Here is a 22,681-nt window from a genome sequence, read left to right on the forward strand (position 1 = left end):
GGATTGAATGCGTATAAGAATGCATAGGTATCATTGCTTTCCGCTAAACGTCATCTACGAGTAAAGAGCTATAGCAGCTAGCTTTTTATATTATTGAGTATATTGATTTAAGTGATTATCCTGAAAATTAATTACTCGGTCCGTAATTTCTCTATTGAAAGGATGGTCGTAACTGTATTTCTCTGCAGGTGAAAGTCGTACTGTTTCTTCGATCTTATCACAAAACAAAGTGGTTCGAAAAGAAGAGAAAACGAGGTATTGTGTAACAACCCGTCCCGGAATTTACGGAAGAAAATAGGTATTTTTGTATTTTCACTAAGTTTGGGGATACTTTCCTTTTTAAAATTATTTTTGAGTCTTAATTGGTGAGCCCAAGGGGCCACCCCCTGTTTTGTTTCCCGGTTCCTTTCCCTTTCCCTTTTCTTTTATTTTTTTCTGAAAAGTCTCTCTCTTCTCCCTCACTCTCTCTTCTCTACTGTGCTCTCTCCTTTCCCCCCTCTCGGTGCTCTTTTCTCCGACAAGAACAAACACACACACACACACACACCCATGCCCACACCTATAATTCTTTTCTAACCCCGTGGTTGTGTTTTGGACGTCAAACCATGAAGAAACCACCTCGGAGACATTTCCCCAGTTTTCCGCGCGAGCACCGCCCCTTTCGAGGAAATTTCCGGCCAAACCACGGCGAGTTAGCCGGCGTGCAAGGTATCAATCTCTTCATCTCGCTGAGTACTACAACTTTCCTTTTTGTTTCACCCAATTTCATTGAGTATTGAAGAAGTTATGCTCATTTGAATCTTACCCAGTTTCTGGCGGACACCTGTGGCTTCCAGGATGTTTTCCGGCTAACTCCGGCCACGATGATGGTAACCAAGGGTATATTTCGATTCCTTACCTTCGGGGCTTCAATTTGGTATATTGAATGACATGTTTTGGTTGAGTTTTGAGCTCCATCGGAGCTTGGGAATTCTCCGACCGAAAACCGACCTTCTCCTTCCTTGGAATCTGGCGAACCACCAAACCCAAGGCCTTTGGGCCTTTCCTGCCAAGCCCAAAACCCTGGGTAGCCCAACCCAACCTTTTTATTTATTTTATTTTTGTTTTGTTAATTTAATGGCCTTTGGGCCGTTTCCTTTAGGGCCTTCGGCCCGTTAACCCTAAACCCATTAGACCAAACCCTTAGGCCCAAACCTGGATCCAACCCAAGTCCAAACCCTTTAACCCAATCCGGATCCAAGCCCAGACCCGTTTGACCTGTTGACCCGGACCCGGTCTGACCGTTGACCCGGTCAACTGTTAGAGTTGACTTTGACTTTGACCGTTGACTTTTTGGGTTTTCGTGCGGGACCCCTCCTAGGCTAATTTCGACGTCCTGAACCCGTTTCCGATGTTCATTTTCCCAAATTCAGTCGTTTGAGTAGAGTTTGACTAAATGTACCCTTTATGTGCTTAGGGCGTTTATCTGTGGCGTTTCCGTCTTTGCTAGTGGCGTGGCCTTTCGACGGCAAAGTACTGTGAGTGGACCCCTTCTAAAAATGCATGTTTTGATAGTATAAATGCATACATGAAAAACATGATTTGATGATTATGTTTTATGAAACGTTTTACGAGATAACATGCTTACTGAGGCTAGTTTGAATTATTACTATTTTTCCTATAACCCATGTTCTTATAGAATATCTGATGGATGACGATATGATATTTAGAATATGTTTAGAACACCTCTTTATAGTATAGATGATGCATGACTTTATACTATGAAGTTGATTTTCAGTATATGTATGTTCACTGGTTTTGTACTTACCTAGTGGTCATTTCCGCTGTGGGATGTAGGGATAGATCCGGTCCGTCCTGGGCGACGGTTTGGTGTTGGCATAGGGCCTGGAGTGTGTTTTCCTCTGACTGTCTGCTCAGAGACGGGGAGCCGGCATGGGGCCTGAAGTGTATTTTTCTCTGACGGTCTGCTCAGAGACGGGGAGCCGGCATAGGGCCTGAAGAGTTATATCGAACATTCACTAGTGTTTATTATTTATGCGAATTATGATTTGAGATATTGCACGACATGCTAGGTTTCGGAAAACCTATGTTTATCATTATATATGTGTTTTCATTAAACCTGGGGGTTAGTATGTTGATAACTGTTTTATTATATATATATATATATATATATATATATCAACTTGGTCCGATCATGTTTGTTTTGCGCCCCCTTTCAGGACTTAGAATCGAGGCATACAATCCTGACGTCCAGGCACTTCTGCATCGGCATCTTCGAGTCCTCTTGGTGTAGGACCCACTCCTTTGTTTCATTCAATTTTATATTATTTTCTTTTAGTGTTCTAGATTAGAGGTGTGCTCTGAACACAGTCCTTATTTGTATATTAATTATTCTTTTATATTTATAAGCCTTATTTATCCTTTGTTTTCAGTTTTTACACTCAATAAATGACTTTCGTCACCCTTGGGTATCGGCTAGCACGTGCTTATCCTCGTATTCGGGGAATATCGGGGTCGGGGCGTGTCATGTTGCTCCCAATCAAACTTAATTATGTTCGTTAGGGTTTGTGGTGGTTCAATACGTCCTCTATAGTCTTTTTCATACAATTAAAAAGTTATAGAGAAAATCCTATTGGGACTATGATTCAAGTTTCCTTGTCCAGTTAGGTCTATCAGAAAACCCTAAATTAAAACTGTCTGTCTGTCTCAAAGGGTTTTGCTGTCTAATGAGTCGGGCATTGCTGTCTTTCTAGTTCCTTGGATCTCTATTATCTCTACTTGGAGTTGGAACCGATCCGTGTAATCCGTCGTACGTGCCCAGGCCAAAGATAAACCTTCAGTATTGCAGCACCGTAACTTAAAAAAGGACTCACCCAAGCGAAAGGTGAATATTTTACTTTTTTTTTTTTTTTTTAACTTTTGTTTTTGTTTACAATGCATAACTTTTTACTTTATGGATTGTTGTAATACCAAATTGTTTATATATATATATATATATATATACACGTAGGTTGTTCCTTTCTCGAAACTGTACTTAAATGAATTATTAGATCGTGGGTTCTTCATCACCTATGAAGTGCAGATACGGTAATCAAAATTATATAGTAATATACAAAAATAAAAATATATAATTTTGAACTTATTTTGATAATGCAAGAATTAGATTTCATCATTCAAATTCAAGTTCATTTGATTTGTAGGAAAAAAAAAAGTTGGAAATGTAATTCCATAGTTTCAATTAGAGGTTAGCTCTTTATATTCATCAGATTTCAAATGAAGCTCCGTTTCTTAATAATTTTTTCCTTTTAATTTCTTACCTGAAAGTGTAAAAGTATCCTAAAATTATAATGCATGGAATTTGTGCATCCATCAAGTCAAAGTTGTATCTGTGGACCATGATATGTATCCAACGAGTATCGGACAAGTATCGTAGTTCATCACTGAATATTTATGTCCCTCATATATATAAATATATATATATTTTTTTTCGTTTGAAGTTTCAGATAATACTAGTAAATTTTACCTGCACGTTGTTGAGCAAAAATATAACTATAGACTATATTTTTAACATATAAATAACCAAAGACTAAGATAAACATTAAGTAGAAAATGGAGCAAATATTTTTACAAAACTGTCTAAGTTTATGTAACTTACAGAAAAGACATTATCCAATGGCTCTGCAATCTACAAAAGGTTTTTAGAAGATTATAATTTAAAAATTGAATCACAAAAAATTTCTGAATTAGGTTGCTTCTTACCATAGTTATTTTATTCTTCTTATTGGATGTTTTAGCAAAGCATTTGATTGACAAAGGCTACACTGTTTCACAAAATGAAACAACATGATCAACGTATAAACAAAAGTATATCCATCAAGAAAAGAAGAAAATAAAATTTTACATTCTTAAGGGGTGGAAAAATTACTTCAAAAAGAAAAAACGTGAAGATCACAAAGATTGTTGGAGATCGATTCCAAAAACAAATACAAACCCAGTAAAACTCAGCTCAAATTTGTGCAATATAATATAAGCCAAACAACCCCAATTTTCTCAGGAAACCAAGAAAACCCAAGAAAAAAAAAACGAAAATGTGAATTCCAAGATCTAATAAAAAAGCTCAAGATTTATATATATATATATAAATAGAGAATGTGGATCTGAACCTATCCTGGTCGGTGGTGTCCCAAATTGAATTTTACAACAATCAATTAAAAATTTTTCTTACCAACCAAGCACAAAATAACGGCATACAGCAACTAACGCACCCAAACCGTTGCGATTCCTCCGCGGAAATCAGCGGGAAAAAACAGGCCAACCACCCTTCTAAACGATTGAATCGCGATGAAAACAGCGAGACACACACAGAGAAACGCAAAAGAGAGATGGAAAAACAGAGAGGAGAAAAGAAGAGGAGAAGAAAAAGTGGAAGATGCTGGAAGTATCTTTCCTACAAAACGCAACGTGGCCAAAGCTCAACCAAAAACACCAAAAAACACCTTTCAAATGGGAGCAACAACTGCAAACAAAAATGAAAGAGGGGCAAAATAGACAATTTACTGCCCAATCCCACCGAAGCCCAAAAACCATGAATAAAATGAGGGGTAAAACCGGATGGACACTGTTAATGAACAGTGTCCATCTGCTGAGCTTTAGTATATACTAGAAAGTGCTACCCGCGCGATGCTGCGGGATTATGATATGTTATAGTAAAAACATATGAAAGATCATGTATCTAATGGTCGTGGAGCTAATAATCATGCACTTAACACTGAACACCTAAATGTCATCAAACCAATGTAAACTTTTATTTAACTAAGTTCTTAGCACTTCAGTTCAATCTTAAGTTAAAAAGAGTAGTTCAATTGTCTAAAATTACACAAAGGAAGGGAGAAAGACAGAACAAACAGTTGCAGAAAAGTGTATAGTGATATTGATCCTGCAAGTTAAATATGAAAAATGTTCAAAAGAATGTAAAAGCTCAAATTATCCCTAGCATGAGTAGGTTAACGATGAAAAAACCAAATTTGTATTAGTTTATATTGCTTAACACTTCAGCAAGAAAAAATGGAAAGAAAAAAATATTTTTAAATATCCAGTGATTAAGTGAATGACAGTGAACATTATACTTAGTATAACATGAATATGCATGTGCATAGTAAATACTAAGCAAGAATATGCATAGGTAAGTAATACCCATCAATTAACCATTTTAATTAACACTTCAAAAAAATTGTTTACGTATAAAAAATCTAATTCCCTTGTAATAACAAATTATTGGTCAAAATACTACACTTTGAAAATATATAATAAAAGAAAAATAGGAAAACGATGCTTACCAATATGGACATATGGATTGCTTCTGAAAGGATGTTATATGCAAGGCTATTATCAGAATGACTTTGTTTGTAATAAGAAGAGTAACTGACTTAAAAAGCATCATCATTGCTACTTGCTACTCTTCCTACATAATCTAAGAATATAATTAATCAAATAGATACGGAATCACATTGACCATAAACTATTACATGTAATTAAAAAAAAATAAAGAGGAGAGAGAGAATCGTGAAATAACTCGAAAACCCTAGCCCAAAAAACTAATTGTTACGCAATTAGATATTTTTTAATAATTGCACATGTAAAGTTTTTTCTTAATAAGTAAGATGTTATAAACATGATATTCCACACTTATTAATTTGATTGTTTCATTTTGAAAGGAGGAAAATAAAAGTAGATGTCTTACTTTTCTCAACAGCAAATCTATTGTTTTTGAGAATCTCTGCAATTGTGACAACTGTGGTAATAGCTGCAGTGGTACAATGAGATATTAATCCTTGCATCAGCTTTAATACTAAACGAATCAAATCTAGAATGAAGAACGGTAATATGCATGATAAAAAAAATTATTCTAAATGTTGGGAAAAGGGAATGAGAAGGTTACATTCGACTGGATTCATAATGCCCTAGTAAGGGGAGTTGGTATCATGAGACATCATCTGATAATTTAATTTTTTTCAAGAAAGTAATAAGAAATTAACTACACTATCACTCAAGAAGAAGTTAGACAGAAGTGTGGAGAATACAAAACAGATATCTACTTCTAGTCTATCAATATGTTAAGATTGTATCAGGTTCAATGCCTAAATGAAGAGTAGAAATAAATTCATCCACAAAATAAGGTGTTATTTTTAAGTATTGTAACACAAATGTAACATGTGTACAACCATCAACCCACACCCAAGGTAAACTACACATACTGGCATAACTCTTACACCCTAAGAAACATGTTATTAACATATTAGTCTCAATACATCATATTTGCTACTATCATTTTCAGGAGTCATGTGGTTTTCCATGAGTTGTGAAGCATTTATATACAAAGTGAGATTTGCCAATACCTCCAGATATTTCCAAGTGTGCGCTAGTGTATTTTTTCCTTTGAAACATGCAATTTTTTTTTTACCTGTATTATTCCCACCATTAACCAAAAAGGAAGGAAAATTTGACAAAAGAAGCTATCTTAATACCTTTCAGAAAAATTATCAACCACAAAATAAGCACTGCATTTTGAGCCTATGAAAAGAAGAATAATCCAAAATACATTCACGATTATTACCTGACACTTTCTAACTTTCTCTAAAACATTCTGCTTTGTCAATCCCTTTTCTCTTGCCTGCCTAAATATAAAAATAAATAAATCAATTTCTTGTGAAAATTCAATAATTATGTAAAAGAGCATCTGATTATTTTGAAAGCAGTTGAGGTGGGTTCTATAGCAAGGAATAATTTGAAGCATATCAAAGTTAATAAGTTCTAAGAGGGGTGAAAAAAAACTTAGCAAAGAGAAAAGGTATTGAATGACCAATAATAAGAATTTGGTCACCTTATTTGATCAATGCCAATGATCCTGAAGTGAGTGTCAAGTACATTTAAATTTGCATAGAACAAAGCTTGAGAAACACACATCTGTGAATGATAAGAATAATTAATGTTGGACTTTTTTTTTCTGCTAAATGGAATGGTGATCATTTGATTCAGTAATTACAAATATCAACACATTTGTAAGTAAAAACTTTTAAGAGTGTAGACAAAGCGTTTAAAATTTATTGAAATACAATGTGAATTCGGTGTACTTATAAAGAATGTAATGACTGACAGAACTATAAACATAATCAGAATTTTGGAAAGGAAATTATCAAACAGCCAAAATTAAGTCCACAAATGGTGTACTACGCAAAAGATGAAAGCTTTACCAAATACCCAAAAGTTAAAAAACAAACACACAGGGAAAAAAAAGAGAAGAAGAAGGTGAAAATACCCTTTATAAGATCTTGAGCTCCTCACACGCGTTCCACTTCATCTTCTTGATGGCATAGAAATCTCCATTAATGAAACCTTTATACACAGACCCTTTAATCAAGCTACTCTCTCTGAACCCATCTGTGGCCTCTCCCAACTTTTCAATCCCAAACACCCTGTACTTGTCCAAGCAATCCATTATAAATTGTCATAACAAAACATCGATTCCACGAAAAATTAAAAAATTCCTACTTTTAAACAGAACAATCCTCACCAACAGCTTCAAAGGTGTTTTGTAAACCTCTCAGCACATCTTTCCAAATTGGATTCCTCACCTCCATCCTCTGCTACCTAACCTGAGCAATCCATGTTATATATATAAATAAGGAATTTTAAAATATTATAGCTGAAAATCAATTACATACAACTTTTCTTTAAACACTCTTTAAATGAAGAAAAGAAAACTAACCTCTTGTAGAAGTGATGAGAAGGAATGAAGAACCAAAACACCACCTGTTCAAAAATACAAAAATGAAAAATCAAAATGCAGAACAAAAAAAAACAGCAATCTTCACAACTATGTGCAAAATAGCGAATTTGTGTTATCATCATACTATCCTCACCATTATCAGTATCACTACCACCTGCAATTCCTTGCTCGCCGATTTCAAATCACTCTAATTCTCATCCCATTTAACGGGTTTTGAATTGCTACTAACTTCTACAATTCTCAAATCACAAAATTCCAATAAGGGCATATGCCGAAACACCAAAAAAATCCATACAGTGATCATTTAAGGATTGACATACAAAAAAAATCCATAATTCAAACTTTAAAATGCAGAACAGACAAAGAAAACCCAAAGTTAATCATGGCCATTTTTCTTTTAAATTCCGGACAAAAATCAAACCACAGATAATCAGAACAACCAAACCCAAAAATTTGCCAAAAAAATAACCTGAACAACAATAAAATTAATTAGTCTAAACCTTAAACAGCAGCCATATCCCTTCCTCAACAATTTTTAAATTTTAATTAAAACACAAAAAATATTATAAAAAGGTTAAAGATAAATAATATAACCGTAGCCATATCCATTCGTCGACAATCTTTCAATTTTAGTTAAAACGCAAAAAGTATTAAAAAAAAAAACGCTTAAAGATAAGTTATATTCTCCAGAAAGCGTTTGCAAACTCCCACAACAAAACCCTAAAATTGGAAGATATAGGTTTGCGGCAGCCAAAAACGAAATCAGACAAAAGATCCATATGCAAATCAGCAAAAAAAATAAAGAGAACACTTAGCAAGAATCGAATTTTACAACAACCAATTGAAAATTTTTCTTACCGACCAAAGCAGCCAAACCGTTGCGATTCCTCCGCGGAAAATAGCGGAAAAAAAACAGTCCAACCACCCTTCTAAACGATCGGATCGCGATGAAAACAGCGAGACACACACAGAAACACAGACAAACACAAAGAGAGACGGAAAAGCTGAGAGAAGAAAAGAAGAGGAAAGAGAGAAATGAAAGATGCTTCCAGCATCTTCCCTAGATAAGCCGATATCCACGCACGCGCAGCACGTATCATGAAGGGCAAAATGGACAATTTACTGCACAATCCCACCAAAACCGAAGAACCATGAAGAAAATGAGGGACGAAACCAGAACGGCACTGTTAATGAACAGTGTCAATCCGCTGAGATTTAGTATATATAGAATATAGAATATAGAATATCACAGAGCTGGTTAATTGTTATAGGAGGAGGTAGTGATCAATGAAGATTTGTATGAAGACAGGGAAGCATTTGGCTGGAGTAGTTGCCTTGAAAATTAGAAGTTTTCTCGTTATACTTGCAGTTTACCGACTGTCAACACTACTGTTGTTGTGGTTAGCTCTAGATTTTATTAGCCGTGAGTTCACTATGTCCTTTAGAAGGGTTCCAATGGAGACGAGGTTGCCCTTTCCAAGGCTTTCGTTGGAGACAAGGAAGAAATTGGGTCTAGTTTTCTCGAAAGCTTTTCTGATTATATTCACATACAATCGCTTCTGAAGAACGTTTGTCATAATGCTCTTCACTCGACATATTATAGGTCATGTCTAGCTCATCAAAATTATAATTCGACATAACGTTCAAGAACTTTATTATTACTTCAACGACGAAGATAACAGGTGGTCCAACCAACTCTCGGAAGAGATCATGCAGTCGATTCTACAACGGCTTGGCGTGTTGGATTATCCATGATGTGGTGTTGTGTGCTGATCATAGAGAGTCGCTGTTGATAGGGCAATCTAGAGTGTTGTTGTCCTGTTCCCGAACTCCCTTGGCTCATGCTTTGTTATCATGGGTACTCCCTCAAAGATCATTGCTTTTTAAGATTAACTGATGAAGAACACCAAGTTTACACATCAACAAATATTAATCCCGACGTTAAGGCTAATTATATAGATAGGCATGAATGCGTTCGGTCCATCGAGGGCTGGTTGATCATGGTTGATAGTTACGTTTTGTGTCCTGAGGGTTTTGTGGATCTTTGGTCGAACTTCTACTATCATGATATGAAGACTTACACTACTATCAACTTCTTCGTGAATCCAATCTCAGGTGCCCGAGCCCGAGTGATGCTCCCATCACAATCCACAATTCTATGCCAGTATAGCATTTTACCTCAACTCTTAAGAAAAGTTGTAGCCTCTTCAGTACCAACAAACACCAACTCCTCCTCATCACCATGTATTGTGGCTAGCCTTTGTTGGGGTGGTAAGTTGGCTTTCTGTAGACCCACTGACAAAACATGGACTCTCATTAACGGCAAAGAGGCTAGAGGGCGTACCTTTCTCGATATAGAAATAATCGATGGAAAATTATATGATGCAACTTGTCGAGCATTCGAGTTTTTAATGGTATTTGACATTCATGACTCTCCGAGTTACAAGGTTGAACACTTGGTTATGCTTCACCCCAGACCAGTTCGTGCAATGCATCAACATGATACAAGAGATGGATTCATGTGCATATATAATGCGAAGTTAACTTACCTATCAAATGATCCCACATCAAATGAGTTGCTTGTGATTATTATTGCAAGTTTAATAGTTTTTCTAAAGAGGAGGATCCAATAATTCCTTATTCCATCAGCGACGAAAGTTTTGTTATCCCACCTCTCGTCGAAGGATTTCGAGTGTTCAAGCTGGACTTGTGTGTTGAAGGTGCTGGTTGGTTAGAGGTATCCGACCTGGTTGATAAGATACTGTTTTTGACCAAGGTAAGCAACAAACTCATCTTTGTTGGGAGTCATAATTCTGCTCGTTACAATAACGTTGCAAGAAACTGCATATATTTTTCCTTTGATTATCTTTGTTTAAGAACACCTTCGTTGGCGCGCGATTTTGGGACCTTTTTCTTGGGAAACAAGAGCATCACACGTTTTGTTCTTCCTGAAGATCATTCTCGCGCCGGATTGCATACTCAAACTATTCAATTTCCACCAAATCTTTGGTAATTTTGTTATTTCTGATTAGCTATTGGTGTTAATCTTTGTTACTTGGAGCTTAGTATAAATCTCCTCTGTAATTCATTTTAAGATGAACAAATATCAATTTTCAGAATTCTTGCATCTCTCTCTAATTATTATTTTTCTATTAAAAAGACTACCTAACATAATTATATTCATATATGTTTTTAAATATAGAATAAACTTTTTTTCTAGTTAACTTACAATGCATCAAAATGAAATTAAAACAGTATATGAAATATACAATAATATTAAGAAATGTAATATTAAATCAAGTATTTTGTATACAAACAATGTTTATACCAAAATTAAATCCGATTGAACTGTAATTTGGACAAGTATTTTAGAACACGAGCTGTAGATATCAGAGATCCTTTACGTCGCCATAGGCTTTCATGTGTCCAGAACAGGTTGCTTTGCATCAATGAAGTAATGAGACAATCAATTAAGTTTAGGCACTAACAACATTCAAGGCAACATGCATATGGGGGGAGATGGTGGAGATGAAGCAAAAAGAAAGCAATCAAGCAACTGGAAACATCACCTCCTTTAGCTTCAGTTCAAAATAACAATCAACGATGGCAAGTTTCCATCACTCACAAGCACTCCAACACTTAAATCCCATAAAAACTTGGCAAGGGGACTCCACAAATCAATAAAAATATTGCACGCAATGGTTACAGGTTTATAACTTCCTTCATTAACGTCTTCAATAGAGAATTTATGCCATTGCTAATTATCCATACAGCAAACAAGGTTTGAAATAAACAGAAAAGAAGGGTAGATTTAGGGCTGGTTTGGTATTGCTGTGCTTTGAAAAAAAGCTGCTTCTGCTGTGCTGTGAGAATAAGCAGCTGTGAAATAAAGCAACAGAGTGTTTGGTAAACTTTTTTGTAAAAGTGCTTTTGAAAAAAAAAAACAGTATTAGAGTGTTTGGTAAACTTTTATGTAAAACATATGTGAAAAAAAACCGGTTTTTCAAAGCTGGGTTTTGCAGCTTCTTGTTTTTGGCTTTTTTTCACCCAAAACTGTGAAAAAAAGCTAAAGCTGAGTGTTTACCAAACACAAAAACAGCTCCCAGCTTTTTTTTATAGCAGCTTTTTTCAGAATCACCTCAGTACCAAACCAGGTTTTACTTACTGCGTATATCATCAATTAATCATGTACGTAAAACATCTTACTATTTACTGCCATTAGATGACCATGATTCCCTGAAAAAGTCCATTCCTAATAAGTATAACTTGAATATACCAAAACCAAACCTATAACTAAAATAGTTCGTCACCTCGCGACATGCTCGCTGAAACTCTTGGTTTATTTCTGAAAGGCTGCGTTGACTACTTTTCAGCTGAATGACATATGCCTATCCAAAACCATGTTGAAAAATTCAGATATGTTTCATGTACTTAGAATGGCAGAAAGCTCAACAAATAGCAGCATTGCTATACTGGTCAAAAACTTAAAAAATACATCTTCAGAATGTTTATAAAGGCTAAAAAGCCAAACAAGATTTTCACATTCAATACTTGACTCATATTTCGAACTAGGGAAGTTAACAACTTTTGAAATATATCACAATCCCTAGAAAAGAATGGGCCAAGCAATCACACCAAGAAGGTAAACAGCTAGCTAGAGTAACAAAATATACCAGAGGAAGTGAGATCATACCTAGTAATTGCAGGCAGACGAAAGACTGAGTATTTCCAGGTTTCTTTGCAATGAGTCATTAACAAGGAAAAATCATAACCCGCAAAACAAGGACAAAATCATAAATGAATAAAAAAAAATCAAATATTACAAAGAGAAAGCATGGAAAATGAATCAAGCTCATACGAACCCAAGATAAAACATCCAGAAAAATAGAGAAAATGAATCTAACTCGCACGAACAACGAAATAACAGACTATGTTAAAGTTATCAACAAACCCAAATAGAAATTACTAGCCATTTAAAAGTTTATTACCTAATCTAAATAACCAAAGGTCAAAGCAGCAACGCCCTGCATTATATATTATAAATTGGAAACCTAACTTACTTTTTGGTAATTTAGTAACTAAAGCACCTGGATCCTAGAATATCACTATAAACATTTTTTAAAACCAAAACCGAGGTTATGGAGGGTGGGGGTGAGTTTTTGCTGTATTGGAGATGAAAGAGTTGGTACAGTGAACATCCCAAAACCAAGACCATGAATTGAGACCAAAAATCAACACTCAAAACCTATCAACACAATATGTTAAGACCAAAAATCAACTCTTAAAATCGAGAAAATTAAACTCCAAATCAACACCCAAGAAATCAAAATTGCAAAAGAAAATATTGGAAGATTATATCAAAACAAAACAAAAGCTAAAGTTTTCCAATTAACTTGAATGGTGGTGGCTCAACAACATCTATAGCTTGCTGAGATTGATTAAGAATGATTTTGGGAGTTGAACTTCCAAATGGCATATTGACGGGCAAATGGCAGCAAAGTGAGAAGTATATAAACCAATTGAGCGAAATACTAGAGTATCAAATTCACCATAACCAATCCAACTTAATTCCTGTAGCTAATTATTAACAATCATTCCTCCTAATTAATAGTCAAGTTCCCCTAATTCACATGGTATCCATAACATCTAAGATTGCTACACATATTCTAACATGCTAGCCATCCATGGCATCTGGATTAGCTAAAACAGATACTAATTCATTAAGAACATCGAAAAATAAATCAGCGACCACATGAACCCTAGTGCATGACATCTACATCAAGAAATTCATGGCATCAACTGCAAGAAGCTTATATTCAAGTTGAGCATGGTGATGTGTATTTAAACTAACCTAAACAATAGAGTAATTTAAACCAAATTAAACTCGCAAGTGCACAAATCAATTGTAGTAAGATATGCAAATACGAGGTCGATATCACAGGGATTGCTTTAACACCATCTATCCGATTAATCACGCTATACTTTATTAACCAAACAAAGGATAAATTGAATTGTAGAATTGAGTAATTGATTAAAACTAAAATTAACAAGAAAAAGAAAACACAATTGATTAAAAAAAACACACGACACAATAAAACCTGAGGTTATGAATTCACCAATAACAATTCTATTTACTTTTCCTAAAGCAAACTACTATCCAATTACCATGCCAATATTAAAGGTTGTTCTTTCTAAGGTATGAATTAATCCGTGGTTAGACATCAACTCTTGTATCTCTACATGATAATTATTATCCTATTGATTAGGCATATAATTAGACCCATAAAAACCCATTAAATATCTAGAAGCAAAATTCCTAAAGGTGATCAGTCATTAGAAACTCGAACCTAGAAAAATACACACAATAATTAAGAATATAACATGGCATATAATCGGATAATAATTAACAAGTACTTCATAAATATTCATGTCAAGGCTTCATCATAAACCTTAGATAATAACTTAGTTACACATATAAATATAAATAAAACAAAGAACCCGAAGTCCATGACAAAGCACATCCTCTTCTTCATGAATTGTGTAAGTGGTGAATGGTAGTATGGTGTGGGGGTGATGTGGGGGGGAGCTTGGGACACCTTATTTATACTAGAAAAATCCTAAAAGGTCTGAGAGAAACTCTCCTAAAACAAAACAAACTACTAAACAATTAATGACATACACTAGGAAAAAATTCTTCTTGGCTTGGGAAACACGTCATCTGTATTGGACGTCAGTTTTGGGGTAAATTTACCTATTGAAAAATTCTGTAAAAAACATGAGAAACATAGCTTTATGTCTTATCCTTCCAAGCATATATTGCATGCCACTAAGAAAAACCAGGAAAGGCCCCAAATCTTCATTCTCCCACAAATGCGCAATTCTAACATGAAAGCAACTTCTGCGGAATTAACTTGCAAAACTAGAATGTTTGGCTTCATGGAAAATTATGAAATTCGGACACAATGATCTTCAACCTCTTATCTTTCCTCTCCAATTGGTTTTGCATCAAAACTCCTCCGGAAAGTCAATTTATCACCAAAAAAGTTCTAAGTGCGCAGATTGATTGAAATTAAGGAAATGAAAGTAATAAGACTCTTTTATAATCAATTCCTTAACAAAAGTTAGGGATAATTAACATGAAAATATGAGAAATAATGCACCTATCACATGGCATCTACTATAATTGCATCAGATAAACTCGATTAAAAGCAAGATGGTAGCTAATCACCAAGCACATACATATAACAAAAGACAATTAACATGGGGGACAAACCAGAAAATAATTATACAAAGGTTTTATAATCATAGTTATGGGTACACCACAACCAAAGCTATAGAAAATTTGCTTTGGATCATAGAAAATGGGGTTTTTATCACAAATGGTCCCTGAAATTAACTCACCATTAAGATGGTCCCTAAAATTGAAAATCAATCAATGTAGTCCCTGAAAATAGGTGCCACAAATCAATGTGGTACTTCCATCATAGTTATGTTAAAAATTCTGTTAAGTATTGATGTGACACATAAATGGGCTTCATAAGTCTTTTTTTTTTTTATTTATTATTTTATTTTTAATATCACAAATGGTCATTGAAATTGACCCGCGACATCAAAATGATCCTGAAATTGACCCGAGACATCAAAATAGCCCTTGAAATTAAAAATCAACCAATGTAGTCCCGCAAGTAAGTGTTTCAAATCAATGTAGTCATTCTTTTATAAATTTGTCAAAAAAATTGTTATGTACTAATATGACACATAAGTAGGTCACACAAGTCTAATTAAATTTCAAAAAAAATTACAAATAGGCTTAATAATTTAATAATTAATAAAAAGGTTGTCAACCCAAAAACCTAGTCCCGCAATCATTTTCGATCCTAGTCCATATTCATCTATCTCCATCTATGGTAGCCTTCGCTGTCTATTCTCTAGAGAAAAAAAATTCTTAATACACCCATCTTTACACACTTTAACACATTTCACTGAATTGGACCTGGATCGAGATCACCTTTGGTGACGACTTGGATTGGTGACGACTTCTGTGACATCACTGTTAACATTTAGGCAATCAACATACTCATAACCTTAATCTTGGAGAGCTTGTTGGGTGTTCCCCTGGTGGTCTGGTAATTCAAAGAACGGTGAGGTCTGCCTTGAGATAATAAGGCTCTAACTGAGGCGGGTCTATTGTTGGTTGAAAAATATTTCCAAACCCTCTCTTAGGCCTTGGTTAAGCATTGTGCCTTTGAGAAGTTATGGAAGGGATCTCTCTTTGGAGTAGGCCCTGTTATAAGAAGAAAAAAAATCTATTGTGCAAAAAAGTATTTAGACAACTTTTTGAATTAATTATTAAATTATTAAATCCACATCAGCACATAATAAAAAAAAATTATAGAATTGTGACGGAATGACTGTATTGATTAGCGACATCAGTACTTCACATAATTTTTAACAGAACTATGACAGAAGGACCACATTAATTTGCGACACCTATTTTCAGGCACTATATTGATCAATTTTCAATTTCAGGGACCATATTGATGGTGATGGTCAATTTCAGGATCCATTTGTGATAAAAACCTTAATAAAAAAACATATCTAAATCAATCATGAAATAAGAAAGTTATTTTGACCAATCAACATAACATCCAATCGAAACATAAGAAATATGATCAAAATTTGCATCCGGAAACACATGATTCCAAACATTTCTAGCAGAATTGTTAACAACAAAAAGATATTGAATTCTTTCTTCACTATTACTACACAGGGTACAGTAGTTGTCAATATTAGGAAGAAATTGAGCTAGAAATGTGAATTCTTTCTAGCTTGCAATCTGTTTTCGAACAATAAATCGGGCAAATGTCCTTGGATGATATTGGTTACTCTCATTTGCAGATTTAACAAAAACATAAAAAAATTAAAAAAATTCTCGAAATTCCACATAAACATAAACAGAAACATATTTGTATCTTGCACTGAAACATACTTGGACATAAATATAAACTGAATTTGCACTAAATTATTATTATATCTCAACTCAAATACACATTTCTTTAGTCTGTAGAAGTTTAGCACTAGTAAACACATGCATTTCTGTTCACTACCTAAGAAACCCAAATAGATATAGCATAACAGACCTAATACAAGCAAATTCCATATACTTATTTGAAAGTTGACACATTTCTAACTTTCATGCCTCTATGTAACCTCTTTAATCACTATTCTTCACTATTAGAATCAAGAATCGCCCACTCACCAAAATTGTAACAACATAATCCATACAATGATCCCTACCACCCAGTGAGTCATCGGCCAAAAGTAAAGGGCCACAAGGAGGTAGAGGTGGCAAACCTCGAGATGGGCATTCAATAGCTGCATTAAGTAGGAAAACACAGTGGCATGTGGATTGTTGGTTATGGTGGCAGTGATGGTCCTAGGCATGCCAATTTGACTTTCAGTTATGGTCATTGCATTTCTCCCTATAGGTTTCTGAAACAACCAGTTGATGAGTATTAATCCAAGAATGGCAGAAGCAACGATGAGAAATCGTATGAGGCTCTAAAGACGAGAACCATCTTCATTAGTCAAAACTGTTAAAATCCACAGAATCATGATCGCCTTCACTTTGATTTTTCTTCAAGTATTCAATCCCAAAATTATTCCGAAAGGAAATTTGGGGTTTCTGGGAATTCTTCTAAGAGGAAATTTGGGTTTTTTCTGGGAAAGTGTTGATAGGTGCATTATTTATCATATTTTCATATTAATTATCCCTAAGTTTTGTTAAGGAGTTGATTATAAAAGAGCCTTATTACTTTCATTTTCTTGGTTTCAGCCAATCTGTGCACTTTAGAACGTTTTTGGTGATAATTTGACTTTTTGGAGGAGTTTTGATGCAAGCCCAATTGGAGAAGGAAGCTAAGAGGCTGAAGATCATTGTGTCCGAATTTCATAATTTTCCATGGAGCCATTCATTCCAGTTTTACAAATCAATCCCGCAGAAATTGTTTTCCCGTTAGAACTACGCAGCTGTGGGAGAATGAAGATTTGAAGGCTTTCCCGACTTTTCTCGTTTCCCATATTTTTACAGAATTTTCCAGAAGATAAATCGAGCCCAAAACTAACGTGTAAGACAAATGACGTGTTTTCCAAGTCAAGAAGGATTTTTTTCCTAGTTTGTGTCATTAATTATTTAGGAGTTTGTTTTATTTAGGAGAGTTTCTCCTAGACCTTTAAGGGTTTTTTTTAGTATGAATACGGTGTCCTAAGCTCTCTCTACAAACCCCCCGCATCCCCGATACCACCACACCATACTACCATTCACCATCTCCGCAATTTGTGAAGAAGAGCTTAGGGACGTGCTTTGCCATGGACTCCAGGTTCTATCTTTCTTTTATTGTTATTTCTATGTGTAACTAAGTTATTTTCTAAGGTTTATGATGAAGCCATGACATGAATATTTGCGAAGTACTTTGTTAATTATTATCTGATTATATGCCATGTTATATTCTTAATCTTTGTGGGTATTTTATTCTAGATTCGGATTTCTAATAACTGATCATCTTTAGGAATTTTTCATCTAGATAGTTAGATAAATCTATGAGGATGACCAATCAATTAGGTTTATTGGAACTAAGATTAAGGAGAGTAGACAAACTTGTGAGGATGACCAATATCAAGCTAGTCCTACTTGGTTGACCTGATTTTTCTACACTTAATTGTTGGTGGATTCATAACCTTAGATTTCCATTGTTCTCAATTTCTTCTTGTGTCATGTTTTTGTTTTAATTAATTATCTTTTATTTTTCTTGTTAATTTTAGTCTTAATCAATTACTCAATTATTCAATTCAATCTATCCATTGTTTGTTTAATTAAATATAGCTTGATTAATTGGTTAGATTGGTGTTAAAGCAATCCTTGTGGGATCAACCTCATATTTGCATATATTACTACAATTGATTCGTGCGCTTGCGAGTTTAATTTGGTTTAAATTAATCTATTATTTAGGTTAGTTTAAATATATGTCAAGTGTTGGAGCAATTCTTGGTGGTAGCTTCAATTTAGGAATTCTTTTTAATAGAGATTTGGGGTTTTGAAAATTCTTGAAAGACTTCCTATGTGATATATAACCACTTTAATCAATATTCACAATCGAATCCAGCACAACCCACTCATCAAAACAAGAAGAACATAATTCATATAATCACCCCTCACCACCAGTGAACCTTTGGCAAAAGTAGAGGGCCACAAAGAGGTTGAGGCAACAAGCCTCAGGATCCATGTACAACGACCTCATTACGTAGAAAAAGGTTGTGGTAGGTGTAACGCCGATGGAGGTAGTGGTAGTGGTGGTCATGGTGGGGTAACTGGCGTGTCGTGTCGACTTTCAGCAATGGTCATAAGTTTCTCAATGCATGTCAACAAGTTGACGAATATTATTCCCCTAATGGTAGAAGTAGCAATGATAAGTATAATAAGACTTTGAATACGAGAACCTACTTCACTGTTGAAATCCTCAATTTCCAACAGGATAGAATCAATTTCACTGTTGAAATATTGTTCCTCAGAGTGAAATCTTTACTAGAAATTTGGAAAATTGGGGTTTTTGTGAAATCATAGAAGAATTTTTAATAGTTTAATCGAAAATAAACTTTGTTCTTCAATTGATGAATTCTTCTTTCACATATTGTTTTTGTGAGTGGAATCTTGACTGAAAATTTGCAGATATTGGGGTTTTCTGAAATCTTAGAAGAATCCTTGAAGGTTTCATCGGAAACAAAGCTGTGTTATTTAATTAAGGAATTCTTCTTCAAATTAATATTCTTCTGAGTGAATCTTTACTAGAAATTTGTGAAATTTTGGATTTTTGAGGAATTTGGAAGAATTCTTGAGGATTCATCGAAAACCAAACCTTGTTCTTCAGTTGAGGAATTCTTCTTCAAAATATTATTCTTTTGGGTGGAACCTTAACCTAAAATTTGTGGTTTTTGTGAAATCTTGAAACAATTTTTTGACGTTTCATCGGAAACAAAGCTTTGTTCTTCAATTGAGAAATTCTTCTTCGAAATATTCTTCTTCTAAGTGGAATCCTTACTAAAAATTTGGGAAATTTGTGGCTTTTGAATCTTCGAAGAATTTTTTAGGGTTTCATCAGAAAAAGAATTATTCTTCAATTGAATTCTTCCATTATTGTTCTTCTAAGTGGAATCTTGACTGCAAATTTCGTATATTGATTTGAAAGGTAACATAATTTTGACTTTCAATATTAGGAAAAATAATATCATTCATGCATCTTACATTTACTCTCGATCAATTAATTTGTGATATGTAATATCTTTAATCAATATTCACAATCGAATCGAGCACAGCCCACTCATTGAAACAGGAAGAGCATAATTTATAAAACCACCCTTCACCACCAGTAAATTATCAGCAAAAGTAGAGAACGACAAAGAGGTAAAGGCGGCAACCTCAGGATGCACCTCTAGTGGCCTTGTTACGTAGAAAAAGACCGTGGTAGGTGTGTCGTTGATGGTGGTTGTGCCAGTGGTCATGGTGGTGTAACTGGCGTGTTGTGTCAACTTTCAACAATGATAGTAAGTTTCTCCGTTCAAATATAAACCAAATTTGCATTCAATTATTATTATATCTCAATTCAAATATACATTTCTTTAGTCTGTAGAAGTTTAGCACTAGTAAACACATGTATTTCTATTCACTACCTAAGAAACCTAAATAAATATAGCATATCAGACCTGATACAAGCAAATTCCATACACTGATCTAAAAGTTAACACATTTCTAATAACTTTTAATGCCTCTATGTAACATTTTTAATCTCTATTCTTCACTATTAGAATCAAGAACCATGCACTCACCAAAATTGGAACAACATAATCCATACAATGAACCCTACCACCTAGTGAGTCCTTGGCCAAAAGTAACAGGCCACAAGGGGGTAGAGGTAGCAAACCTTGAGATAGGCATTCAGTAGCTGCATTAAGTAGGAAAACGTAGTGGTATGTGAGCCGTTGATAGTGGTGAGGGGCGATGATCCTAGGCGTGCCGGTTTGACTTTCAGCTGTGATCGTCGTATTTCTCCCTGTAGGTTTCTGAAACAACTAGCTAACAAGTATTAATCCAAGAACAGCAGAAGCAGTGATGAGAAATCGCATGAGACTCAAAAGACGAGAACCATCTTCACTAGTCAAAATTGTTGAAATCCTCAGAATCTTGATCACTTCAGCTCTGATTTTTATTCAAGTATTTGATCCCAAAATTCTTCCCAGAGGAAATTTGTTGTTTCTGGGAATTCTTCTAAAAGGAAATTTGGGGTTTTTCTAGGAAAGTGTTGGAGCAATTCTTGGTGGTAGCTTCAATTTAGGGTTTTTCTAGGAAAGTGTTGGAGAAATTTGGGGTTCTGAGAATTCTTGGAAGATTTCCTATGTGATATCTAACCTCTTTAATCAATATTCACAATCGAATTCAGAACAACTCACTCATCAAAATGGGAAGAACATAATTCATATAACCACCATTTACCACCAATGAACATTCGGCAAAAATAAAGGATCACAAGTAGGTAGAGGCAATAAGCCTTAGGATACATGTCCAACGACCTTGTTACGTAGAAAAAGGTCGTGGTAAGTGTGGCGCTGATGGTGGTGGTGGTGGTGGTCATGGTGGGGTAAGTAGCGTGTCGTGTCGACTTTCAACAATGGTCATAAGTTTCTCAATACATGTCAACAAGTTGACGAATATTATTCCCCGAATGGTAGAAGCAACGATGAGAAGTATAACAAGACTTTGAATACGAGAACCTACTTCACTGTTGAAATCCTCAATTTCTAATAGGATAGAATCAATTTCACTATTGAAATATTGTTCCTCAGAATGAAATCTTTACTAGAAATTTGAAAATTTGGGGTTTTTGTGAAAGCATAGAAGAATTTTTAATAGTTTCATCGAAAATAAACTTCGTTCTTTAATTGATGAATTCTTCTTTCACATATTGTTCTTGTGAGTGGAATCTTGACTGAAAATTTGCAGATATTGGGGTTTTCTGAAATCTTAGAAGAATCCTTGAAGGTTTCATCGGAAACAAGGTTGTGTTATTTAATTAAGGAATTCTTCTTCGAATTAATATTTTTCTGAGTGAATCTTTACTCGAAATTTGTGAAATTTTGGATTTTTGAGGAATTTGAAAGAATTCTTGAGGATTTATCGAAAACCAAACCTTATTCTTCAGTTGGGGAATTCTTCTTCAAAATATTATTCTTTTGGGTGGAACCTTAACCTAAAATTTGTGGTTTTTTGTGAAATCTTGAAACAATTTTTTGACATTTCATCGGAAACAAAGCTTTGTTCTTCAATTGAGAAATTCTTCTTCGAAATATTCTTCTTCTAAGTGGAATCTTTACTAAAACTTTGGGAAATTTGTGACTTTTGAATCTTCGAAAATTTTTTTAGGGTTTCATCGGAAAAAAGAATTGTTCTTCAATTGATGAATTCTTCCATTATTGTTATTCTAAGTGGAATCTTGACTACAAATTCCGTATATTGATTTGAAAGGTAACATAATTTTGACTTTCAATATTAGGAAAAATAATATCATTCATGCATCTTACATTTACTCTCAATCAATTAATTTGTGATATGTAACATCTTTAATCAATATTCACAATCGAATCCAGCACAACCACTCATTGAAACAGGAAGAGCATAATTTATAAAACCACCCCTCACCACCAGTGAGTCATCGGCAAAAGTAGAGTACCATAAAGAGGTAAAGGCAACAAACCTCAGGATGCACCTCTAGTGGTCTTGTTACGTAGAAAAAGAACGTGGTAGGTGTGTCGTTGATGGTGGTTGTGCCAATGGTCATGGTGGTGTAA

At 34.7% G+C, this 22,681-nt stretch overlaps 2 long non-coding RNA genes across 9 annotated transcripts; one reads left to right on the forward strand and one right to left on the reverse strand.

The window, feature by feature from the left end:
* Nucleotides 1-3,021, forward strand: LOC148690469 (uncharacterized). Its single transcript, XR_015956491.1, has 3 exons — nucleotides 1-1,517; nucleotides 2,220-2,289; nucleotides 2,713-3,021. It is a non-coding gene; the product is annotated as an uncharacterized LOC148690469 (long non-coding RNA).
* A 1,760-nt stretch (nucleotides 3,022-4,781) lies between these two features.
* On the reverse strand, nucleotides 4,782-8,865 carry LOC148690470 (uncharacterized). Of its 8 annotated transcripts, XR_015956091.1 has the most exons (11): nucleotides 8,645-8,860; nucleotides 7,920-8,017; nucleotides 7,766-7,809; nucleotides 7,571-7,652; nucleotides 7,316-7,472; nucleotides 6,881-6,963; nucleotides 6,614-6,674; nucleotides 6,396-6,460; nucleotides 5,741-5,803; nucleotides 5,337-5,470; nucleotides 4,782-4,936 (listed from the first exon to the last, which is right to left on the reverse strand). It is a non-coding gene; the product is annotated as an uncharacterized LOC148690470 (long non-coding RNA). The 8 variants fall into 8 exon arrangements; XR_015956089.1 differs by having other exon boundaries at nucleotides 6,396-6,674; nucleotides 8,645-8,865; XR_015956094.1 differs by lacking the exon at nucleotides 6,881-6,963.
* Nucleotides 8,866-22,681: the final 13,816 nt, after the last annotated feature.

Source organism: Pyrus communis, chromosome 15, assembly GCF_041283825.1.
Source record: "Pyrus communis isolate YQ-2024b chromosome 15, ASM4128382v1, whole genome shotgun sequence".
In the NCBI taxonomy this organism is placed as follows: Eukaryota; Viridiplantae; Streptophyta; class Magnoliopsida; order Rosales; family Rosaceae; genus Pyrus; species Pyrus communis.